Genomic DNA, 15,730 nt, shown 5'->3' with positions numbered 1-15,730 from the left:
CCAAGAGCCAGGAGTAACCGAGCCCATATCTGGCCCCATACACCCAACAATCATCCAGCTGTGTGACATGCAAGCCACACCAACCCTACTGCCCTGCAAAAACCAAAAAGAGAAAAAAAAAAGACCCAAAATAAAATAAAATAAAATAGTAATAATAGTAGGGGCAGCTGGGTTCACTGGCCCTTGAGCCAGGAGCACCCAGGCCCAAATCCGGCCTCAGACACCCAACGAGCACCCTGCTATGGGGCCACAGGCAGGCCACCCAGCCCCATTTGCCCTGCACCCCAAAAAATAATAATAATAAAAAAAGTGCTTCAGTCTGTGTTCCAACACCACCAACTCTGTCATGGGTGGATCACATTCTTTATGATAAGTCCATCACAAAAGTAACTTCCATATTTTTCCACCATTGCCATGGCTGATTGCAACTACCTCCTTTTGTATTTCTCCACTACCATGTACTATATTGTTGTGGCTTGCTTCCTTGGGGCCCACAGCGGTGACCTCCTTCCCGGAGGGGAGCTGAGAATAAAGAGTCAAGCCATTACTGCCTTATGCCTCCAGCTCAATTTTATTATTGCTTAGCTATTACATATATACTGTTAGGTCTTCCGGGGTAGAACAAAGAATAATGAGGTATTTGTTGTATACACATTTGCAAGCAATGTGTATACGCAGCTTCTTGCATTACAGAGTAGGAGGGTACGTTAGCAAGGAGATGATAAGGTACAGCTGTGTCCAGTGCCCTTGGACAGTGGGGCGGAATGTCCAGCTCCCAAGGACTCTGGCTCCCAAGGACTCCAGCTCACCTTATCTCTCAGGGTGGCAAGCCAGCTCCTGAGACTGTCCAGGTGGTGGTTTACTTGGAGATGATTTGTGTCATGGCTGTTAGAATAGCCTGTGTATCCACATCTCCCCCCTGTTTTTCATTTAGGACCTGGAGGGCCTGGATTGTCATGGCAGAGCCGACAAGGGCTTTTGCAGCTCTGCACCGGTTAATCAAAGAACAGAAGAGGAGTAATAGACAAATAAGAATGAGAACCCCAAGAACAATTTTGGTTGGGTAAGTCCAGCTAAAAAAATCATGCAAGAGCATGTCTATGAAATCACTATCTAGTCGTGGTCGGATGACCGTGTCATTGAGGTCTAGGACCTTATATGTCATGTTGGCAAGCAGGGATTGCAAGTGGGAGTCCCCCTAGGAGGAAAGCTGCCTATTGAGGAGAATTTGAGCATGGGAAAGGTTTTTAACAAGGAACGGTGTCACACAAAAGGAGGTATATCTTGCATCACACATGGTCCTAATTTGCTGTTCTACAAAAGAGATTCATTCATTAATGAGGGCTAGCTGTTGGTTTAGGTTAAGGGTAGCTCCTCTCAGGAGATTATTAACCTTATTTTGCTGGTGAAAGTTTCCAGCCATTTGTCTGGCCATGTGCTCTATATCCTCCGGCCGTGGGGTGGTGGCAAGGGTGGTGGCTATAGAGGTGGCTGCAGAAGCTATAAATGTAATAAGGGATGCTATGAGCAGGGTAAGTAGGCCAATGGCTCGGGATTCCCTGTGATAGATTGTGACTTGTTGAGTCTACCCATCAGTGGTCACAGGTATCCATAGATACCTGGGTGTATGGACCAGGACATGTGTGTCAACATCAGGCAGGGTGCAGGAGGTAAGATAGCAAGAATTATTACTGGAGCAGTTCAGGATATCAGAGTGGTTGGGGGTCAGATTGGTAGCTACCCAGAAAAATGAGGATGTGAGACAGGACTGACTGTGTAAAAATACTGATTTTTCTGGCTGTATTGTAGGCTCAACCAGTGCTAGCTTGGACTGCCTAGGGTCCGTTTTTTCCCAAGTTCCATTATACCAGACAAGCCCTCTCATGAAAAAAACAAGGTCTAATATCTGTGCAGGCTGAAGGGCCGCACAGAGGGACCTGAGACAGGGCGGTATATTTTGTATATGGGGGGGGTCTATATCTCAATGGGGGTGCCCCAACCTCATCTAAAGCAGAATAGATACTGAGCCGGGAACCAATACAGAATGCATAGGGGCCTCTGCATAGGGCCCAAGGGATCTGTGGTGACCAGAACCGGGGAAATGTCCAACATTAAGGAGAAGAGGGCAGGGAGGGGAGTGTGGAATTTGGGGTGGTCTAGTATACAGTGTTCTAAAATCCTTGGGCCAGCACACACCAATACCATTGTATCCCCATAGACTTCCAGCTGGGAATCTTATGTCAGAGGAGTCAAAAGCAAAAAAGGTCCCCTTGAAATGAGTGGGATAGCGGGACCCAGTATGGGTGTGCAAAGGACCAGTTAAAGGTGAAACCAACAGAATTGGAAACGTTAAGAGTCCCGGGAAATGGTGTAGCTGCTTGTTCTTCCGGTGAGAGTGTGGGGAGACCCACAGTTCCACTACTGACAAAGAGTGCAGGGAAGAGAGATGCATCATAACCTATGGGTAAAAGAATTGGGGGGGAAGGGATAAGTGCCCATTGGGGGTTGGCCTGTACTTTGGTATTCAGCAGGAACAGCATAGTAATGAGGAGCTGGTGAAGAGACAAGTGTCCTCTAGGTTTAAAGTCCATTGCTTTTTTTGCCAAGGTGAGGAGCTGGTGCTGGAGCACTGTGGGAGGTTAGGGAAATTGCCTCTTCCCCCTCCCTCTGCGTCTTGGGTCTGGTCTACTGTTGTTCAGCAACATTCTCTGCATCTCTTTGGTGAGGGCTGCGACGTGGGATGTCATCTCGAAAGGCAGGTCAGATCAAACAGTCAGGAATCCACAGTGGGGCAGTGCAATCTGTGGGAAAAACACAAGCAATCCCTCTCCCTTGTGTTAGGATAGGGTCAGGTCCCCTCCATTTGTTAGAAATAGGACCCTTCCAGTGAACCATGGGCAGAGGTATGGCCAGGAAAAGGGCCCCCCAGTGTTTAAAGGCGGGGGAAAACCCTTCAGAATCAAAAGTCAGGAAGTTCATAGTAAAGAGGGCCCTGTGCAGGGCAATTTTCGGGCCATACCAGTTGTGGGCATCACTGTCTTTTTGTTTTGGGAGAGTGTTCTTTAACGTGTCGTGAGTCCGTTCAACAATTGCCTGGCCTTGTGGGTCGTGAGGGATTCCTGTGACATGTTTAATTCTCCACTGGGAACAAAATGCGGCAAAGGGGGAAGAGGTAAAGCAAGGGCCATTATATTTTTATAGTGTGAGGGACTCCTAGGGTGCAGAAGGCAGATATCAAAGCAGTGACAACTGCTCTGGAAGTTTCAGAAGTCATGGCTTCAGCAAAAAGAAAGTGAGAAAAAGTGTCAATACAAGTAAATATGTATTTGTTCTGGCCAAAAGGTGCAAAATGAGTGACATCAACCTGCCACAAAGAGTTGGGTTGGAATCCGCGAGGGTTGACTCCTGTCTTAGTGAGTGGGCTGAGGGGTAAAAAGGATGCACACTTACTGCACTGTCGAGAGAGGTGTTTGCATGCCTCAATGGTTAGATCGGGGTAAAGATGGTGAAAGGATGCTGGGGACAAATGAAACCTGTGGTGGAGCTCCTTTGCCTGTTGCAGGGGGTCAGAGGGGGTAGTTAGCAAGATAAGATTGTCCACAAGACTGTTGCCTGCAGACAAGGGGCCTGGCAGCCCGGTATGTGAGAAGATGTGGGAGAGGAACCACAGTGCTGCTCTGCTGTGTAGAAGTGACTGGCAGGAATGCATCAGAGCGGAGATGAGGTCGGCCTCTTCTGGGGGCAGGGATGCAAAGGGGAGGCTAGAAAGCGTCTGCACAGCATAAGCACTGTCACGAAAATGTTGATGGGATCGGAGGGGAAGCGGGCAAGGACCAAGGCCAGGGCCTGCAGTTCTCCCCATTGCACAGACTGAGTGTGAGGGCTCTTATGAGTGAACAAAACAGAGCCATTTTTGTAGATAACATAGCCCAGGTGCTTTCTGTTTGCATCTGTAAAGGCTACATAAGCCTGTGGAATGGGTCGAGGGGAAGGAAATGAGAAGGGTAGTGTGCTGACAGGGAGTGCTGGAATCCCTTTGAGGAGAGGGGAGGGCGGGTAATGGTTACCAACAGACCCTGTAAAGCCCAGGAGTGCCAAGGCAAGATCAGGGGAGTCAGAAAAGCAGTGAGGGATATGGTGAAGGGGTATGGGGAGGACAAGTTCATCAGGGTCGGTTCGAAAATGAACTTTGGCAGCCTTCCGACCCTTTAGGGTGAGATGAGCCAAGGACAACACCAGTGAGGCTATACGGGGAAGGGAGGACTGTGATAGGTGTACCCAAAGCAGGGGTGCACTCTGCCAGAGGAGGGCAACATGTGGAAAGACAATCAGGGAGAAGGGTTGGTGAGGGTCCCTTCGGGAGATGGTAGCTAGGCGTAAAGCCAAGTTAACTTTGTCAATGGCTGCCACGGCCTCTCTGGTCAGCACACAGGGGCTAGAGGGATCAGGGGAGCATCTAAGGCAGTTGAAGAGAGGCTGCAAATCTTTAGTGGAGACAGGCAGGGAGGGGCGAAGCCAGTGAATGCTCCCACAAATCTCCTGGAGGGAAGTAAGAGTGAGGGTCTATGGAATGGTAATGACTGGCTGGCATAAGCGGGCTGAGGAAGAATGCACCGTAAAGCCCAGGTAGGTAAATGGGGGGTGCCTCTGAATGTTATATAGAGCTATTTGCAGGCTAAAATTAGAAAGGCTCTCTATAACCCAGGCCTCTATCGTCTTAAGGGTGGCCTGAGAGGGGTGGCCTTGAGAGGGTCCATGTAGTGGATGCAAGTGAGATGTAGGTAGGTACAGATGGGTTTGAGGGCTGCTGCAACATAAGTCTGACAAAGGGTGGGGCTATTTGCCATGCCCTGAGGCAGAACCACCCAATGAAAGCGGTCATTTGGAGATTCATAGTTTGTAGCAGGAAAGGACAAAGCAAAGCGGGGAGCATCCTGAGGATGCAGGGGAATGCTGTAAAAGCAGTCTTTAATGTCTATGACAAAAATAGGTTGGTTTTTGGGTATAGCCGATGGGTGAGGGAGACCTGGCCATAATGGGCCCATGGGGACCAGCCGCCTGTTGGGTCCCCGGAGGTCATGTAAGAGACGGTATTTTCCTGGTGTCTTTTTTGGGATAACAAAAATTGGGGAGTTCCAGGGACTGATGGAATGAACAATGTGTCCCAAGGAAAGCTGCTCTGAGACAAGGGAGTGGAGAGCAGTCGATTTAATAGTAGGTAAAGGCCACTGATCCGTCCATAAGGGGGTCTCATCCTTCCATTGCATTGAGGTAGGTGGGGGGCAAAGGAGGGAAGGATGGCAGGGGCAGAGCAGTGGCCTCTAGAATTGGGAGTAACTGGTAGAGACATCAGTGGATATGTGGAGACCCATCTGTTTCTGGAGGTCCCTTCCCCAAAGGACATGGGGAGCACCTGGTACCAGGAGGGGTCGGATGGATCCTGAATGACCTTCCCAGTCCTCCCATCGGAGGTCTCGGGATAGCATCCGAGTGGATGTTTCCCCACAGACTCCCATGATGGTGGGTCCTTTTTCAGTGGGCCATTCACTGGGGGCCTGATGGGCAGGGATAACAGTAGTGTCAGCTCTTGTGTCAATGACCCCAGTCCAGAATGACCTGGATAATTTTAGGGACATTCTGGGCTGCCCAATTTGAATGGGTGCTGTCCAGAGGATGTCGTTCCCTCTTAGGCATGGGGCTGAGGGTTGCCCCACATTCCGTTTCCCGAGGGGGAAGGAGGAGGGAGAGCGAGATCCAAATGACAGTCTTTAGCCCAATGAAGGCCTTTCTTACATTTGGGGCAGGGTGTCCTTGGCTTCCTTGTCTGTGAGCGCTGGGGCCCATGGCTGGGGGCAGCACCAGGGAATTGGCGCTGCCGATTAGCACATTCTCGTGCTAGGTGGCCCGTCCCCCCACATGTATAACATTTCCTGTCTTGGTTCCCTGTCTGTGCACTCTGAACTTGTATCTGCAAGGTCTCTAGGGCTTGGGCTAGGGCGGAGGCTTGATGGGTCATAGACCCCACATCCCAGCAGGCTAAACCCAGTCTTCTATGTGAGTGGATTTAGAAAGATCGATCAGTCTCCCGCATTCCATTCCTGGGAGCAGCCTTCCTTAATGAGTTCTTTAGTAAGGGCATTGGCTGCTCCTGTGTGAGTGACTTTAAATTCAACAGCCTCTTGGACCCGAGCAACAAAATCAGAAAAGGGCTTTGTCGGTCCTTGGATAAGTTTGCGCGCAAGGGCTCTTTAGAGGGACCTGATCGTAGTGTGCGATGCCAAGCCCTTAGTGCACAGAGCCTGACCTGATTAAAGTACTCTGGGGGGCCCTGGGACTGGATGTCCGTAGTACTAAAGGTCCCTTCCCCTGCCAGCATGTTAAAGGTTAGCTGGACACCAATGCGACTATTGTGCTCAGCCTGTTGTTCACATTCATCATAAAAGGCTGCCTTCCACATGAGAAAGTCCCCAGGGGTTAAAAGGTTCCACATGAGTTGTTAATAGTACCCTGGGCAATTAAGATCAATACTCCAAGTGTCTAATATGCTTTGCAAGTAGGGGCTATTAAGGCCTTCCTCCCTGGCAACCTTCCTCATCCTTTCCAGGACCTTAGCATCTGTGGGATACCACCTTAAGGGTCTTTGTGGGGTCGGGTTAACATTACCTGGGAAAGCCTGAGTGAAAGGTTCTGGCTTGGGGGAAAATGCACCCCAGCAGGAGTCTCTCATCTGGCAGGCTTCCGTGAAGTCATTAGTAGGTGCTGAGAGGACAGGGGAAGCATCTTGTTGTTTCAGGCCCCAGGGGTTATCATCAATGGGCTTGTCAGGGATTTTACTTTGTGCCCAGGGTGGCTCTGGGGGAGTGTTCGGGGAGTTGGATCCAGTCATCTCCCCAAGGCAACTCAGGGTAGAGACGAGGAGGCTTTGCGGGGGGGCGTTGTCTGGCAGAGGATCCGGGGAGGGCTTAGGAGGAGGGGGGTGAGTAGATTTCTCATCAGTTTGAGTGCCCTCATCGCGGACCACTGTGAGGTGGCACGGGCTCTCTGCTCTGGCCTTTTCTACATCTAAAGCTGCCTGTAAAATATCTTGAGGCTTTTCCTCTCTCCCTGAAAGGCAGGCATGTATTGCAGTGACAATAGGATAGAAGGGCAGAGGGGGAGAAAAGTCACCACAGACCTCAGCTCTGCGGGCAAGTGTCAAAACATGCCCCCAAACATCAGGATCCAGGATGTGACCAGCTTCAATCCAGGGGGCCAAAGCCAAAACTGACTGGAGTGTTATCTTACATTCTTTTTCAGTGCATTTCAGGCGATGGGAACTTAGGAGTTGTTTAAGAACCTGTACTTGAGTATCTTGGGAAGAAGGGGGAAGATTCCCCATTAGGATAAAGGACTATAGGGGGCTCTAATAGCCGTGGGGCCGCTGGGGTGGGGGGCTGTCGAGAGACTAGCCCGAATGAGGCACTTACCTTGGCCAGCAAGGAGGAGTGTGAGTCTGAAGAGCTCTTCAGAGGGGGATCCCAGGTTTCGGCACCATTTGTTGTGGCTTGCTTCCTTGGTTCCCACAGCAGCGACCTCCCTCCCGGAGAGCTGAGAATAAGTAGTCAAGCCACTGCTGCCTTATGCCTCCAGCTCAATTTTATTATTGCTTATCTATTACATATATACTGTTAGGTCTTCCGGGGTAGAACAAAGAATAATGAGGTATTTGTTGTATACACATTTGCAAGCAATGTGTATACGCAGCTTCTTGCATTACAGGGTAGGAGGGTATGTTAGGAAGGAGATGATAAGGTACAGCTGTGTCCATTGTCCTTGGACAGTGGGGCGGAATTTCCAGCTCCCAAGGACTCTGGCTCCCAAGGACTCCAGTTCACCTTATCTCTCAGGGCAGCAAGCCAGCTCCTGAGACTGTCCAGGTGGCGGTTTACTTGGAGATGATTTGTGTCATGGCTGTTAGAATAGCCTGTGTACCCACATTATATTTTCTGCTCTCCTTTCACTCTGACTCTTCTGTAGGTTAACTGAATGGCAGAGCAAACAGATCCCTGGCCCTGGGGCCAAGAGGCCCTGAGCCTACATACCACCCCTTAGGCCCAGCATCCACTTGGCCCTATGGTCCCAGACAGGCCATCCAATCCCAGCCTTTTTCAAGAAGTAAAAAAGAAAATGTGTTATATCTGACCACTCTCTCCCCATGGTCCATCCTCTCCTCCTTCATTCACATCCCCACCCCTTCCATCTGTCCCCAACTCCTTCTTACTCCAGATGTCTATACCCCATGGAATATATATTCTGTTTCTTCTCCTAGCCACCTCTGATGAGAGTGAAGATTCCCTTATACCCCCTTGCCTTCCCCCCTTCCATATCATTATAATAGCTCATTGTAATAAAGAAAAATCTAATTATAACAAATATCTTGGCCTATTTCTCCCTCTCCTTTTTCTTTCTCCAATTATATTTCCCTTTTTTCTATTGACTCCATTTTTACACCATATTTTAATCTTCAAATTCAGCTTTCTCCTGTGCTTTATCTGTAAAAGCTCCTTCTACCTGCTCTGTTAATTGAGAAGGTCCATATGAGTATTATCAGTGTCATTTTTCTATACAGGAATACATACAGATCATCATCATTAAGTCCCTCATATTTTCCCCTTCTCCTCCAATCTCTATGCTTCACCTGAGTCCTGTATTTGAAGATCAAACCTTCTATTCAGCTCTGGCCATTCCAACAGGCACATTTGAAATTCCCCTGGTTTATGGAAAGTCCATCTTTTTCCCTGGAAGAGGACAGTTAGTTTTGCTGGGTAGTTCATTCTCGGCTGCATTCCAAGCTCTTTTGCCTTCCTGTATATTATATTGTATTCCAATACCTATAAGCTTTTAATGTAGTTGCTGCTAAGTCCTCTGAAATCCTAATTGCAACTCCACAGTATTTTAATTGTGTCCTTTTGGCTGCTTGTAATATTTTCTCTTTGACTTGGGAGTTCTGGAACTTGGCTATAATATTCCAGGGGTTGGATTTTTGGGATCTTTTTCTCAGAGGGATCGGTGGGTTCTCTCCATTTCTATGTTGTCCTCTGCTTCTAGGATATCAGGGCAATTTTCCTGTAGTAATTCTTTGAAAATGATGTCAAGGCTCTTCTACTGATCATGACTTTCAGGCATTCCAATAATTTTTAAATTATCTTTCCTAAATCTGTTTTCCATATCAGTTGTTTTTTTTTTCCATGAGATTTTTCACATTTTCTTCTAATTCTTCATTCTTTTGGTTTTGGAGTATTGATTCCTGATTTCTCGAAAGTTGAGCAATCCTCCCTGAGTTCTATTCTTTGTCTGAAGGATTTATTGTCCTCAGAGAGCCTTGTTATCTCTTTTTCCATCTGGCCAATTCTGCTTTCTAAAGCATTCTTCTCCTCAATAACTTTTTGAACTGTTTTATCCATTTGACCTAAGCTGGTTTTTAGCATGCTATTTTTTTCAGCATTTTTTGTATTTCCTTGACTAAGCTGCTTACTTCATTTTCATGTTTTTCCTGCATCTTTTACTTCTTTTCCCAGTTTTTCTTCTAACTCCCTCATTTTATTTTCAAATCCTTTTTTTGAGCTCTGTCATGGCCTGAACCCAATTTCTGTTTTTCTTGGAGTCTTTAGATGTAAGAGCTTGTGCTTCCTCATTTTCAGACTGAGTGTTTTGATCCTTCTTGGGCTCTCAGGCAAAATATTTCTCAATGGTTTTCTGCTTTTTTCTCTGCTTGCTCATTTTCCCAGCCTAAGCCTGTTTTGGGGGGGTGTACCCTGAGCTTTTGGGACACTCCCACAAGGATCTCAGTCTGTGAGACTCTTTCCTCCCTCCTGGTCTGTGAATGACCATAAGCACCCCCCTCTGCCACGGGGTTGAGGTGGGGGGGGGCCCTGCTGTTCCATGGGGGGTCCTAGACTTCGATCACTATCTGAATGTGGTCAGAGCCCCAGAGTACTGTTCCAGGGGCAGAGCTTGGGCAAACTCTCTTCACTCCCCTCCCTAAGTCCAATGGGCTCATGCCCTGGGGGCTCGTGCTTACCAGCTCTGCCTGTTTCTGTTTCATGGATCTGGACTGCCTTGGCCATGCTGTTCACTGTGTGCCCTGAGGGCTCGGCTTCACGTGCTCACTCAGGCAGAGATTCCACCCCTCTGTTACCCCAAGTTGTGCCCAGTGCTCCCTAGGGCTTAGGCCAGGAAACTCCCCTGCTGCTGTGAGCTGCAGCTCCCAGCACCCTCCTGGAGGCTGAAGTTCTTTCCTTCTGGCGGGCCACTCCTCTGGTGGGTCTACCCTCCAACCCCAGGGAGCAGAGCCTTTCCACTCTTTCCCAGGTTACTTTGTTTAGGAGAACTGCCTCACTGGGTCCCTCTGTGGGTTCAGTCTCTCAAAAATTTAGTTAGAGTCCTTAATTTATAAGTTTTATGAGAGAGCGCCTAAGAGATGATCCTCTCTTGTGCCATCTTGGCTCCGCCCCCCAGGACTAAACCTTTTAACCATTAAAAATCCAATGTTTATTATACTTTTGTCCCTCTCAGTAATTTATCACTGATCCCTTAAAATCAAACTCTTTTGACCAAAAAAATAAGCAAAGTGTCTGATAGAAATCATATGTGACAATATATACACGAGTTTTCTCTTAGCCATTCCCATTTCTCTGACATGTGGTAAGAGTTATATTTTATTATTTCTTCCCCTGACACTTTTAGTCGTTTTTCTATTACTCAAAGTTCCATTTCCTTTTTGGGATCTTTTCAATTATATTATTATCATCAGTATATGAGGTAGCTATGTGGCATAGGGGATAAAGCACAAAGGATATGGAGTCAGGAAAATCTGAGTTCTAATCCTGCCTCAGACATTTACTAGGTATGAGACCCTGGAAAACACTTAATATTGTTTGCATCAGTTTGCTCATCTGCAGAATGAGCTGGAGAAGGAAGTGGCAAACCCCTCCAGTGTCTTGGTCAAAAAAATTCAAGAGGTCACAAAGATCTGACTCAATTTAAAAATGACTAAAACATTATTATATGAATTCTTCTCTTGTCCCTGAATCAGCAGACACAACTATTCCTTCAATTATAATTCAATTATCTTTTCTTTTTATAATAAAATAGTTTTAAAAAATCATTCCATCAGAATCATAGGCATGCCATAAATGTCCATACTGTCAGTATAATTGAAATATAGTTCTTTACGATTATGAAAATTATGAGAATCTTCTTCCCAGGTAGGGATGAAACCAGTTTACTCTTATTGGATGATAGTCTTTTCTTTTCCTGTTTACCTTTTCATGAATTTCTTGAATCTCCTGTTTAAAGATCAAAATTTCTGTTTGAGACTCTGTGAACTAGGAGATTTTCCATCAGGAAAGTTTGATAGTCCCCTATTTTGTGAAATATCAATTTTTTCTCTGAAAGAGAAGACTCAGTTTTGCTGGATGGTTCATTCTTGGTTGTAATCAAATCTCCCTTTCTTTGCAGACTGTCATTCCAGGTCCATTGGTTTTTAAATGTTGATGAATCCAGGTCCTGTGTAATCATGATTATGGCTCCTTGTTATTTTAATTGCTTCTTTCTGATCACTTGCAATATTTTCTCCTTAATCTTATTTTGACCACAATATTCCTTGATGTTTTCATTTCGGGAAACCTTTCAGGAGGTGATTGAATGGATTCTTTCCATGACAATTTTGCCCTCTGATTCCAGAATTTCATGACAGTTCTCCTTAATTATCTGAAGAATGGAACAAGGTTTTCAAGTATTCCTATCATTTTTAAATTGTCTCTCTGATTTATTTTCCACGTCACTTGTCTTATCAATGAGGTGTTTTACAGTGCTTTTTAAAATTTTGTTTAGTAGTTTCTTGATATCACAGGAAATCATTAGCTTCCACTAATCCCAATCTATATTTAGAGAGGTATTTTTTCCATTTAGATTTTCATCTCCTTTCCCACTTAATCAATTCTATTTTTAAAGGAGTTGTTATTTTTTCCATTTGTCCATTGTGTTTTGTGAGGAATTATTTTGTTTTTGCATTGGTTCAATTGTATTTTTAAAGGATTTTTTTCTTCTATCATTTTTTATTGGAAGATGTTAATTTTCTCCTGCATTCCTTTCCCCATATTTTTTCCATTTGAGTTTTAAATTTTTTTTCTGAACTCTTCTAAGATGTCTTTCTGGGCTGGATAACAATTCATATTCTCCTCTTGAGCTGTACAAACAGTGTCCCTTCTGTCCTTCTTTGCTGAGCTAGTATCCGTATCACCAAGGTAATAGGCAATTCAAAAGACCTTGCACCAGCAGGAACCATGTCTCATAAATCTTTATTATGATTGGATTTTCTGCCTCTAGAAAACCTTGTTTCACAGCCACTGTTGTTACACCTCACTGTGTGATTTTTTGGCTAATCACAACTATGTATATCAAGGCTTTGTCTGGCTGCCTGGGATCTCCTAGCCCAGGTCCTAGCATCTATGTCTAGTTTCTTTCCTCCAAAGAACTTAGGAAGAATTTTTACCTATAAGCTCAGTGGGTTCTTTAATACTTGGAGGGCTGACAGAATTCAAGGGATTAACAGAGCAGAACTTTCTGAAGCAATATGGAAAGTGTTTGGGTTGTTGTGACTCCGTCAGCTTTTGCTGGTCAAGCTAAAGAAATCTAGGCTGATACATCTCTGCTCACCTTAGATAATTTATCTCTGGATCTTGTGGTCACTGAGAGGTCTTCATTTGCTAATATCTGGAAAATGTTCAATCAGTTGACAGAAATTAGCGTTCAATACAAACATACTCATATATTGAGCATTTTGTTGCTCATCATTGTCATCTCAGGATTCATCAAAAGTTTCATCTTCAGATATTCAGTTTCTACCTAGATTGATAGATATTCAATATACTGAGAACAAGATTCCAGTTAGCATAGGAATGGGGAATATTATCCCATCAGGCAGTTTTGTTGTCAAATATAGGAAAAGCAATAGATAAATGTTCATGCTAATTCTTTTCTTAAAGGTTCAGCTCAAGCACCAAAACTTCTGTGAAATGTTTTTTGATCCCTCAACTACTACCAACTTCCTCCCATATAAATGCTCTTATTATTTGAACAAAAGTGTCAAATTCAAGTGGAAATGGAGACCAGTAAATGATACACAAGGAGCACTGTGGGCCTCACAATGACTTAGAGAACCACATATTAACGTTTAAATTTTATTTGTTAAAGATTTCCCAATTCCATTTTAATCTTGTCCAACATATAGATTCTGACCATGTGTTTGACCCCTCAGGAATAAACAATAAGAAACTTCAGGGCAGAGACTTGTTTCACGATTTTTTATCTCAAGCAACTAAATTGATGCCTACCACACAACAGACTAACTGTTGATTAGATTGACAGGTAGAATTGGAGGGATACTTTCTGATAGGGAAACTTGTTCTCAAATTTAGAACATGAAATTAGATGAACTCCAACCAGACACAAAGAAATCTGCATGTTAAATGTATAAAGGTATAAAATTGAAAGATTAGGTGAACCCTTTCCGACTGGGATATCTATCAACTATTAGAATTTTTGGCTGCTGGTTGACTAATATAAGCTCTAGAAAAAATGAAGAGAGTTGACTTCAACTTTGGATAAAGGCTTGAATACTCCATTAAGAGGCTAAGTAGTTGTTGATCGAATCATAGAACAGTTATGATGACATTCTGTATCACCAAGGTAATAACTAAGGGGTGGGAAGTCTGGAAGAAAATTTCTGAAGCAATACTCACGGAGGTAGGACATGTCATGTGGCTTGGATGGTGGAAGTTTAATAAACTGAGTTACAGAATGATTTACTCCAGATGGTTGTGTTGTGGAATGTTATGCTGTATCAATTGTTGTGTTATGGAGTGGTTAGTTTTGGAATGTGTATCTCATGGGTTAGTGTGTTATGTTTTAGTATGTTGAGGAATTTTATTATGCAGTAGAGTGTTGTGGAATGACAATTTTGATCTTCCATAAGACATTATTTCAAGTTCTGTATGTTCTATTTTTCTCATTAACCATTTATGCTTTGTGATTTATAAATTTGAAAACACACTGATATATTGAGACAATAGTTTAAGATTATAGGAATCTAGAGGAGAGATCTCAGAGATCCCAGGAGTTAACCCACCATGTTGTACTCACAGATAAATCCACAGATTTGATCCACAGGAATCCACAGAATTAAACTGGAATGACTTAAAATCATATAGATTTTGTTTGTTGAAAACTTATTAGGTACAATATGTTGCATTCTATAGATACAAACAATATATCTGCTGTTCACTCTTGGATTGAAATCTTCAATGGATGTCTCAAATCAATCTATTTGCACCAAGGTGGGCAGTGGATAGATTATTGTACAGTTTTCTTGTTAATAAAATTAAAATCAAAATAGCACCTACTTCCTGAATTTGGTTCTAAGCTATAAATAATACATTTGTAAAACACTTGGAAAACTATAAAGCTTCATTCCAATTAGTGCTATTCTTATTCTTATTACTATTATTATCACTACATCTTATAGCTGTGGGTTTTTAATTGCAAAAGTATTCAGTCACAGCAATTTTTTCATAAAAAGGTAAATTGGTGGTATTCTTCATATGTAATATATTCCTCTTACTTGATTTTTATTCCTCTCTCAAATTCCATATGATCTCCTACATTGATAATCAGATTTTTGTTCTCTAATCCCAGGATGATCTCTTAAAAAACCTTCAAAGAGTGACCAAGCAAATGAAATTCTATTCATTAGAATTTTAGGTCACTCAATACATCTTTTAAATTCCCTGCTTGTCATATTTTCTTAGATAAAATAGGGTAATCCACAATTTATATAATCAAATAGCAGAATTTCCAATTGAAGCGTATTATCTAGTCCAATCCTTTATTATTACAAATGAAGCAAAAGTTTTATTGGGTGTCTTGTTTACTATATCTTTATCTATGTAAATATATGTGTATTTGTATGTTCTTTTTAAACCCAGGATTTCTGATTCCTAGGAATTAGTGCCATAAAACATAGAGTGCCAGGTCTGGAATCAGGAAAATTCATTTTTCTGGATTCTGAAAGTTGCTAGTTATGTGACACTGGGTAAATCATTCAATCACACTCACCTCAGTTTCCTCATCAATTAAATGAGTTGGAGAAGGAAATAGCAATTCACTGTCTTTGACAAGAAACATCAAATGGGGTCAAAAAAGATCATATGCAACTCAAAAAGGACTGGCTGAATTTGACTCCAAACTGAATAAATTTTCTACTGCATCCTTCAATTCAGTGCAATGAATTATTGTTTAAACTATTATTAGACCCATATACAGATAATACGAAGACAAAAGAAAAACTGTTAAGCTTGTATATCATTTTTAGATCGAGGCAAAGTTATACACTGCAACCTGGTTCTTAGACTTTTTTTCTGATATCATAAGGATACTGTAACCCCACTGATAAGAGGTCTTGGTTCTAATGATGTTCAAGTGCTCGTCTTACACATGTCTCTTGCAGGTGCTTTGCAATAGGATATGTGCCATCATCATCCCAGATTCTTTGAAAGAGACTCATGTAAGCTAATCAAATATGATAATGTTTGGCTCTTCTGACTAAAATAAACAAAAACCTCAGTACTTGAATTGTTTACTCATCTCATTCAGGCAGACACAATATTCAGTCTGAAGTACTCCAGTGCCC

This window comes from Macrotis lagotis, chromosome 1 (genome assembly GCF_037893015.1).
Source record: "Macrotis lagotis isolate mMagLag1 chromosome 1, bilby.v1.9.chrom.fasta, whole genome shotgun sequence".
Lineage (NCBI taxonomy): Eukaryota > Metazoa > Chordata > Mammalia > Peramelemorphia > Peramelidae > Macrotis > Macrotis lagotis.
The sequence above is the reverse complement of the archived record's forward strand: the minus strand, read 5'-3'. Positions refer to the sequence as shown.